Source organism: Tachypleus tridentatus, chromosome 3 (assembly GCF_004210375.1).
Source record: "Tachypleus tridentatus isolate NWPU-2018 chromosome 3, ASM421037v1, whole genome shotgun sequence".
NCBI lineage: Eukaryota > Metazoa > Arthropoda > Merostomata > Xiphosura > Limulidae > Tachypleus > Tachypleus tridentatus.
The window spans coordinates 117,246,054-117,255,820 of NC_134827.1; positions in this window are offsets into that span (position 1 = coordinate 117,246,054).

Below are 9,767 nucleotides of genomic sequence, written 5' to 3' on the forward strand. Positions count from 1 at the left end.
TTAGAATGATAAAGGACATTATATTCACTGGTCTTATTATCTAGAATGATAAAGTACATAATATTCAATTGCCCTATTATCTAGAAATGATAAAGAACATTATATTCACTGTCTTATTATCTAGAAGATAAAGGACATTATATTACACTGTCTTATTATCTGGAAGGATAAAAGAACATTATATTCACTGTCTTATTATCTGGAAGGATAAAGGCACATTATACCCACTGGTCTTATTATCTAGAATGATAAAACATTATATTCACTGTCTTATTATCTAGAATGATAAAGAACATTATATTCACTGTCTTATTATCTGTCTTATTATTCAGAATGATAAAGAACATTATATTCACTGTCTTATTATCTAGAATGATAAAGGACATTATATTCACTGTCTTATATATCTTAGATTCACTGTCTTATAAAGGACACATTATATTCACTGTCTTATTATCTGGAAGGATAAAGGACATTATATTCACTGTCTTATTATCTAGAATGATAAAGGACATTATATTCACTGTCTTATTATCTAGAATGATAAAGAACATTATATTCACTGTCTTATTATCTAGAAGATAAAGATGATAATCTAGAATGATAAAGACATTATATTTCACTGTCTTATTATCTAGGATGATATTACACATTATATTCACTGTCTTATTATCTAGAATGATAAAGAGACGTTATATTCACTGTCTTATTATCTGGAAGGATAAAGTACATTATATTCACTGTCTTATTATCTAGAATGATAAAGCAACATTATATTCACTGTCTTATTATCTAGAATGATAAAGGACATTATATATTCACTGTCTTATTATCTAAAAGAACATGATATTCACTGTCTTAATCTAGGACATTATATTCACTGTCTTATTATCTAGAATGAAAAGGATAAACTGTCTTATTATCTAGAATGATAAAGAACATTATATTCACTTCTTATTATCTAGAATGATAAAAGAACATTATATTCACTGGAAGGATAAAGACTTATATTCACTGTCTTATCACTCTAGAATGATTATATTCACTGTCTTAAGAACATTATATTCACTGTCTTATTATCTAGGAATGATAAAGGACATAATATTCACTGTCTTATTATTCTAGGAATGATGACATTATATTCTTCTGTCTTATGTATACAATTCAAAGGATAAAAGGACATTATATTCACTGTCTTATTATCTAGAATGATTAAAGGACATTATATTCACTGTCTTATTATCTAGAAGGATAAAGGACATTATATTCACTGTCTTATTATCTGGAAAGGATAAAGGACATTATATTCACTGTCTTATTATCTAGAATATGTGACATTATTCACTGACATTATCTCATGATAAAGTACATATTCACTGTCTTATTATCTAGAATGATAAAGGACATTATATTCACTGTCTTATTTCAGATTCTAAAGAACTATTATCTAGAATGATAAAGGACATTATATTCACTGTCTTATTATCTGAATGAGAAAGGACATTATATTCACTGATAAAGGACATTATATTCACTGTCTTATTATCATTATCAGATGATAAAGAACATTATATTCACTGTCTTATTATCTAGAATGATAAAGGATAAAGACACATTATATTCACTGTTATCAAACGTCTTATCATCTAGAAGGATAAAGGACATTATATTCACTGATTATCATTATATATTCACTGTCTTATTATCTAGAAATGGGATAAACTGTTCATTTCTCAGAATGATAAAGACATTATATTCACTGTCTTATTATCTGGAAGGATAAAGGACATTATATTCACTGTCTTATTATCTAAAGGACATTATATTCACTGTCTTATTATCTAGAATGATACATAATATTCACTGTCTTATTATCTAGAAATGATAAAGGACATTATATTCACTGTCTTATTATCTAGAATGATAAAGAACATTATATTCACTGTCTTATTATCTAGAATGATAAAGAGACATTATATTCACTGTCTTATTATCTAGAATGATAAAGAACATTATATTCACTGTCTTATTATCTAGAATGATAAAAGACACATTATATTCACTGTCTTATTATCTAGAATGATAAAGTGACATTATATTCACTGTCTTATTATCTGGAAGGATAAAGTACATAATATTCACTGTCTTATTATCTAGAATGATAAAGAACATTATATTCACTGTCTTATTATCTAGAATGATAAAGAACATTATATTCACTGTCTTATTAATGATAGAAGGATAAAAGCAAAACATTATATTCACTGTCTTATTATCTAGAAGAAGTCTTATTATCTGAATGATAAAGGACATTATATTCACTGTCTTATTATCTGGAAGGATAAAAAACTTAATAATATATTCACTGACGGATATAAAGACATTATATTCACTGTCTTATTATCTAGAATGATAAAGGACATTAATATTCACTGTCTTATTATCTAGAATGATAAAGAACATTATATTCACTGTCTTATTATCTGTAGAATGATAAAGACATTATATTCACTGTCTTATTATCTAGAATGATAAAGGACATTATATTCACTGTCTTATTATCTGGAGAATGATAAAGTTTGTTTATTTCAGAATGATGATAAAGACATTATATTCACTGTCTTATTATCTGGAAGGATAAAGGACATTATATTCACTGTCTTATTATCTGGAAGATAAAGGACATTATATTCACTGTCTTATTATCTAGAATGATAAAAGACATTATATTCACTGTCTTATTATCTAGAAACAGATAAGCAAAGGACATTATATTCACTGTCTTATTATCTAAGGATAAAGGACATTATATTCACTGTCTTATTATCTAGAATGATAAAGGACATTATATTCACTGTCTGACATTATCTCAGTTCTATTAAAGGACATTATATTCACTGTATTATCTGGAAGGATAAAGGTACATAATATTCACTGTCTTATTATCTAGAATGATAAAGGACATTATATTCACTGTCTTATTATCTAGAAGGATAAAGGAACATTATATTCACTGTCTTATTATCTAGAATGATAAAAGGACATTATATTCACTTCACTGTCTTATTATCTTCACTGGAAGGATAGAATGATAAAGGACATTATATTCACTGTCTTATTATCAGGAATGATAAAGAAATGATGGCATATATATTCACTGTCTTATTATCTGTCTTAGATATAGAAGATAAAGAACATTATGTCTACTGTTCTTATTATTCAGATGGATAATAAAGACATATTATATTCACTGTCTTATTATCTAGAATGATAAAGGACATTATATTCACTGTCTCTATCACCTAGAAGGATAAAGAACATTATATTCACTGTCTTATTATCTAGAATGATAAAGAACATTATATTCACTGTCTTATTATCTGGAAGAAATAAAGAACATTATATTCTACTGTCTTATTATCTGGAATGATAAAGGACATTATATTCACTTATTCTGCTATATCTAGAATATTGGATGGTCATGTTCTATATTCACCTGAGGAATGATAAAGGACATTATATTCACTGTCTTATTTATATTCACTGTCTTAATCTAAATGATAAAGGACATTATATTCACTGTCTTATTATCTGGAAGGATAAAGGACAATATATTCACTGTCTTATTATCTAGAATGATAAAGGACATTATATTCACTGTCTTATTATCACTTTATTCACTGTCTTATTATCTGGAAGGATAAAGACATTATATTCATTATATTAGACTGTCTTATTATCTGGAATTATATTCACTGATAAAGAACATTATATTCACTGTTCTATTATCTAGAATGATAAAGGACATTATATTCACTGTCTTATTATCTGGAAGGATAAAAGTACATTATATTCACTGTCTTATTATCTAGAAGAATGATAAAGGACATTATTATTTCACTGTCTTATTATCTAGAATGATAAAGAACATTATATTCACTGTCTTATTATCTAGAAGGATAAAGAACATTATATTCACTGTCTTATTATCTAGAAGGATTTATCTGGAAGCGAAAAGAACATTATATTCACTGTCTTATTATCTAGAATGATAAAGGACATTACATTATATTTATACTGTCTTATTATCTGGAAGGATAAAGGGACATTATATTCACTGTCTTATTATCTAGAATGATAAAGGACATTATATTCACTGTCTTATTATCTGGAAGGATAAAGGACATTATATTCACTGTCTTATTATCTGGAAGGATAAAGGACATTATATTCACTGTCTTATTATCTAGAATGATAAAGGACATTATATTCACTGTCTTATTATCTGGAAGGATAAAAGACATTACATTATATTCACTGTCTTATTATCTAGAATGATAAAGGACATTATATTCACTGTCTTATTATCTAAAGAGATAAAATACATTATATTCACTCTTACTAGAATGATAAAGAACATTATATTACCCTATCACCTAGAAGGATAAAACATTATATTCACCTGTCTTATTATCTAGAAGGGATAAAGTACATTATATTCACTGTCTTATTATCTGGAAGGATAAAGTACATTATATTCACTGTCTTATTATCTAGAATGATAAAGGACATTATATTCACTGTCTTCATTACCTAGAAGAGATAAAGGGTACATTATATTCACTGTCTTATTATCTAGAATGATAAAGATTATATTCAGGTCTTATTATCTAGAATGATAAAGGACATTATATCACTGTCTTATTATCTAGAAGGATAAAGGACATTATATTCACTGTCTTATTATCTAGAATGATAAAGGACATTATATTCACTGTCTTATTATCTGGAAGGATAAAGGACATTATATTCACTGTCTTATTATCTGGAAGGATAAAGTACATAATATTCACTGTCTTATTATCTAGAATGATAAAGGACATTATATTGACTGTCTTATTATCTGGAAGGATAAAGTACATTATATTCACTGTCTTATTATCTAGAATGATAAAGGACATTATATTCACTGTCTCATTATCTGGAAAGATAAAGTACATAATATTCACTGTCTTATTATCTGGAATGATAAAAGACATACATCTTATATTCACTGTCTTATTATCTAGAATGATAAAGTACATTATATTCACTGTCTTATTATCTGGAAGGATAAAGTACATTATATTCACTCACCATTATTCTGGAAAAGATAAAGTTATATAGAATGATAAAAGGACATTATATTCACTGTCTTATTATCTGGAAGGATAAAGGACATTATATTCACTGTCTTATTATCTAGAATGATAAAGGACATTATATTCAATTGCCCTTATTATCTGGATGATAAAGGACATTATATTCACTGTCTTATTATCTGGAATGATAAAGGACATTATATTCACTGTCTTATTATCTGGAAGGATAAAGGACATTATGTTCACTGTCTTATTATCTGGAATGATAAAGAGACATTATATTCACTGTCTTATTATCTGGAAGGATAAAGGACATTATATTCACTGTCTTATTATCTAGAATGATAAAGGACATTATAAGGAAGAATGATAAAGGACATTATATTCACTGTCTTATTATCTAGAATGATAAAGAACATTATATTCACTGTCTTATTATCTGGAAAGATAAAGGACATTATATTCACTGTCTTATTATCTAGAATGATAAAGGACATTATATTCACTGTCTTATTATCTGGAAGGATAAAGGACATTATATTCACTGTCTTATTATCTAGAATGATGAAGGACATTATATTCACTGTCTTATTACCTAGAATGATAAAGGACATTATATTCACTGTCTTATTATCATTATCTTCACTGATAAAAAGGACATTATATTCACTGTCTTATTATCTAGAATGATAAAGGACATTATATTCACTGTCTTATTATCTAGAATGATAAAGAACATTATATTCACTGTCTTATTATCTAGAATGATAAAGGACATTATATTCACTGTCTTATTATCTAGAATGATAAAGGACATTATATTCACTGTCTTATTATCTGGAAGGATAAAGGACATTATATTCACTGTCTTATTATCTAGAATGATAAAGGACATTATATTCACTGTTTTATTACTAGAAGGATAAAGGACATTATATTCACTGTCTTATTATCTAGAATGATAAAGGACATTATATTCACTGTTTTATTATCTAGAATGATAAAGGACATTATATTCACTGTCTTATTATCTAGAATGATAAAGGACATTATATTGAATGATAAAGGACATTATATTCTGTCTTATTATCTAGAATGATATTCACTGTCTTATTAGAACATTATATTCACTGTCTTATTATCTAGAATGATAAAAGGACATTATATTCACTGTCTTATTATCTAGAATGATAAAGGACATTATATTCACTGTCTTATTATCTGGAATGATAAAGGACATTATATTCACTGTCTTATTATCTAGAATGATAAAGGACATTATATTCACTGTCTTATTATCTAAAGGAATTATATTCACTGTCTTATAAAGGACATTATATTCACTGTCTTATTATCTAGAATGATAAAGGACATTATATTCACTGTCTTATTATCGATGAAAGACATTATATTCTGTCTTAATCTAGAATGATAAAGGACATTATATTCACTGTCTTTATTATCTGGAAGGATAAAGGACATTATATTCACTGTCTTATTATCTAGAATGATAAAGGACATTATATTCACTGTTTCATTACCTAGAAGGATAAAAGAACATTATATTCACTGTCTTATTATCTAGAATGATAAAGGACATTATATTCACTGTCTTATTATCTAGAATGATAAAGAACATTATATTCACTGTCTTATTATCTAGAATGATAAAGAACATTATATTCACTGTCTTATTATCTAGAATGATAAAGGACATTATATTCACTGTTTTATTATCTAGAATGATAAAGGACATTATATTCACTGTCTTATTATCTAGAATGATAAAGGACATTATATTCACTGTCTTATTATCTAGAATGATAAAGGACATTATATTCACTGTCTTATTATCTAGAATGATAAAGAACATTATATTCACTGTTTTATTATCTAGAATGATAAAGAACATTATATTCACTGTTTTATTATCTAGAATGATAAAGGACATTATATTCACTGTCTTATTATCTGGAAGGATAAAGTACATAATATTCACTGTCTTATTATCTAGAATGATAAAGGACATTATATTCACTGTTTTATTATCTGGAATGATAAAGGACATTATATTCACTGTCTTATTATCTGAAAGAATCAAGAACATTATATTCACTGTTTTATTATCTAGAATGATAAAGGACATTATATTCACTGTTTTATTATCTAGAATGATAAAGGACATTATATTCACTGTTTTATTATCTAGAATGATAAAGGACATTATATTCACTGTTTTATTATCTAGAATGATAAAGAACATTATATTCACTGTCTTATTATCTGGAAGGATAAAGAACATTATATTCACTGTTTTATTATCTAGAATGATAAAGGACATTATATTCACTGTTTTATTATCTAGAATGATAAAGGACATTATATTCACTGTTTTATTATCTAGAATGATAAAGGATACTCTTATAAAGATTATTTATTTCTAAATGTATTTCCTACAATGGACAGAACACAGATAGTCCATTGTGTAATCTACACCACAACAACAAACTCATGGCTACTTGATTTTCCAGTCTAGCCTTAATGTGATAAAAAGATATAATAACAATTTTATGAAAAATCAGAGCACACTTCTGAATATAGAACAATATCCAACTGGTGACAGGAAAAGCTAATAGTATAACGTACAGGTTTCCTTTCTCTCTCTATTTCTTATCAGGGCCGAAGTTAGTGGAAAACTCGTGTTCAAAGAACTCCTTGTTTCGTTGGTTATAATATTATATTTCAATTATATAAAATCATTATTAGTTCCTACACCAAATACAGCACTTTATTTGTGGCGGAGATAAACGTATTTGTTTCATTAATCGCGGCGAATCGCGTTCACCACGTGATCATAATATTTCGACCCGTTAACTTAAGACGTTTTTTGGGGGGATTTTTTATAGGAAAATGCGTAACACACAAAAGTAGGTCATCATACTTGTATTATATAGACTATGCACATTGTGTATCCTTGCGTTAGCCACAACATGACCAGGTGGTTTAGGTACTCGACTCCTAATCTGAATAGACATCTGTAGTGCTTTTTCGTCTAACTTTATGGTCTTAGTATAAGGCCAATCGGAGTTTCTGAACTAAAGTATTGTACCAAGGTAAATAGATTTTGAAGTACACAATAATACATTACCGCTAGAAGCTGTTGATTGTTTGTCTTAGAGCAATACAACGTTGGGCTGTCTGCTGTGCCCACAGCAGGAAATCAAACCCTGAACTCTAAAGTTGTAATTCCGTAAACTTACCGGGAAACAGAGTCCAGTGAATTTTAACTTCAGCATTAGATTTGATTAGTACGAACCTTTCTTTGAACAGTACTAATATATGTCTGCCAATATACACGAGAATGATCCATCAATTATCTACTACAAACTCGTGTATTGAATGTACTGTGAGTCACGATTGTAATTAAAATTATTTAAAACAACTCGTGTATTGAATGTACTGTGAGCCCCGATTGTAATTAAAATTATTTAAAACAACTCGTGTATTGAATGTACTGTGAGTCACGATTGTAGTTAAAATTATTTAAAACAACTCGTGTATTGAATGTACTGTGAGCCCCGATTGTAATTAAAATTATTTAAAACAACTCGTGTATTGAATGTACTGTGAGCCCCGATTGTAATTAAAATTATTTAAAACAACTCGTGTATTGAATGTACTGTGAGTCACGATTGTAGTTAAAATTATTTAAAACAACTCGTGTATTGAATGTACTGTGAGCCCCGATTGTAATTAAAATTATTTAAAACAACTCATGTATTGAATGTACTGTGAGCCCCGATTGTAATTAAAATTATTTAAAACAACTCGTGTATTGAATGTACTGTGAGTCACGATTGTAGTTAAAATTATTTAAAACAACTCGTGTATTGAATGTACTGTGAGCCCCGATTGTAATTAAAATTATTTAAAACAACTCGTGTATTGAATGTACTGTGAGTCACGATTGTAATTAAAATTATTTAAAACAACTCCTGTATTGAATGTACTGTGAGCCCCGATTGTAATTAAAATTATTTAAAACAACTCGTGTATTGAATGTACTGTGAGTCACGATTGTAGTTAAAATTATTTAAAACAACTCGTGTATTGAATGTACTGTGAGCCCCGATTGTAATTAAAATTATTTAAAACAACTCGTGTATTGAATGTACTGTGAGTCACGATTGTAGTTAAAATTATTTAAAACAACTCCTGTATTGAATGTACTGTGAGTCACGATTGTAGTTAAAATTATTTAAAACAACTCCTGTATTGAATGTACTGTGAGCCCCGATTGTAATTAAAATTATTTAAAACAACTCCTGTATTGAATGTACTGTGAGTCACGATTGTAGTTAAATTTGTTTAAAACAACTCGTGTATTGAATGTACTGTGAGTCACGATTGTAGTTAAATTTGTTTAATTTAAAATAACAATTTATTTTTCCTGTATTCATTTTAAAGCTCATTAACTGGCTTCAAAAACAAATACCGCCGCAGTGTAAAATTTTTATCGCAACTGTTTTGTTCTGCCATCTGTCGAGATTTTGGAGACTCATTACATTATTAAATCACGTTATTAATTAAGTGGATTTGGACTTTTTACCCTGACGTGTAAAAATG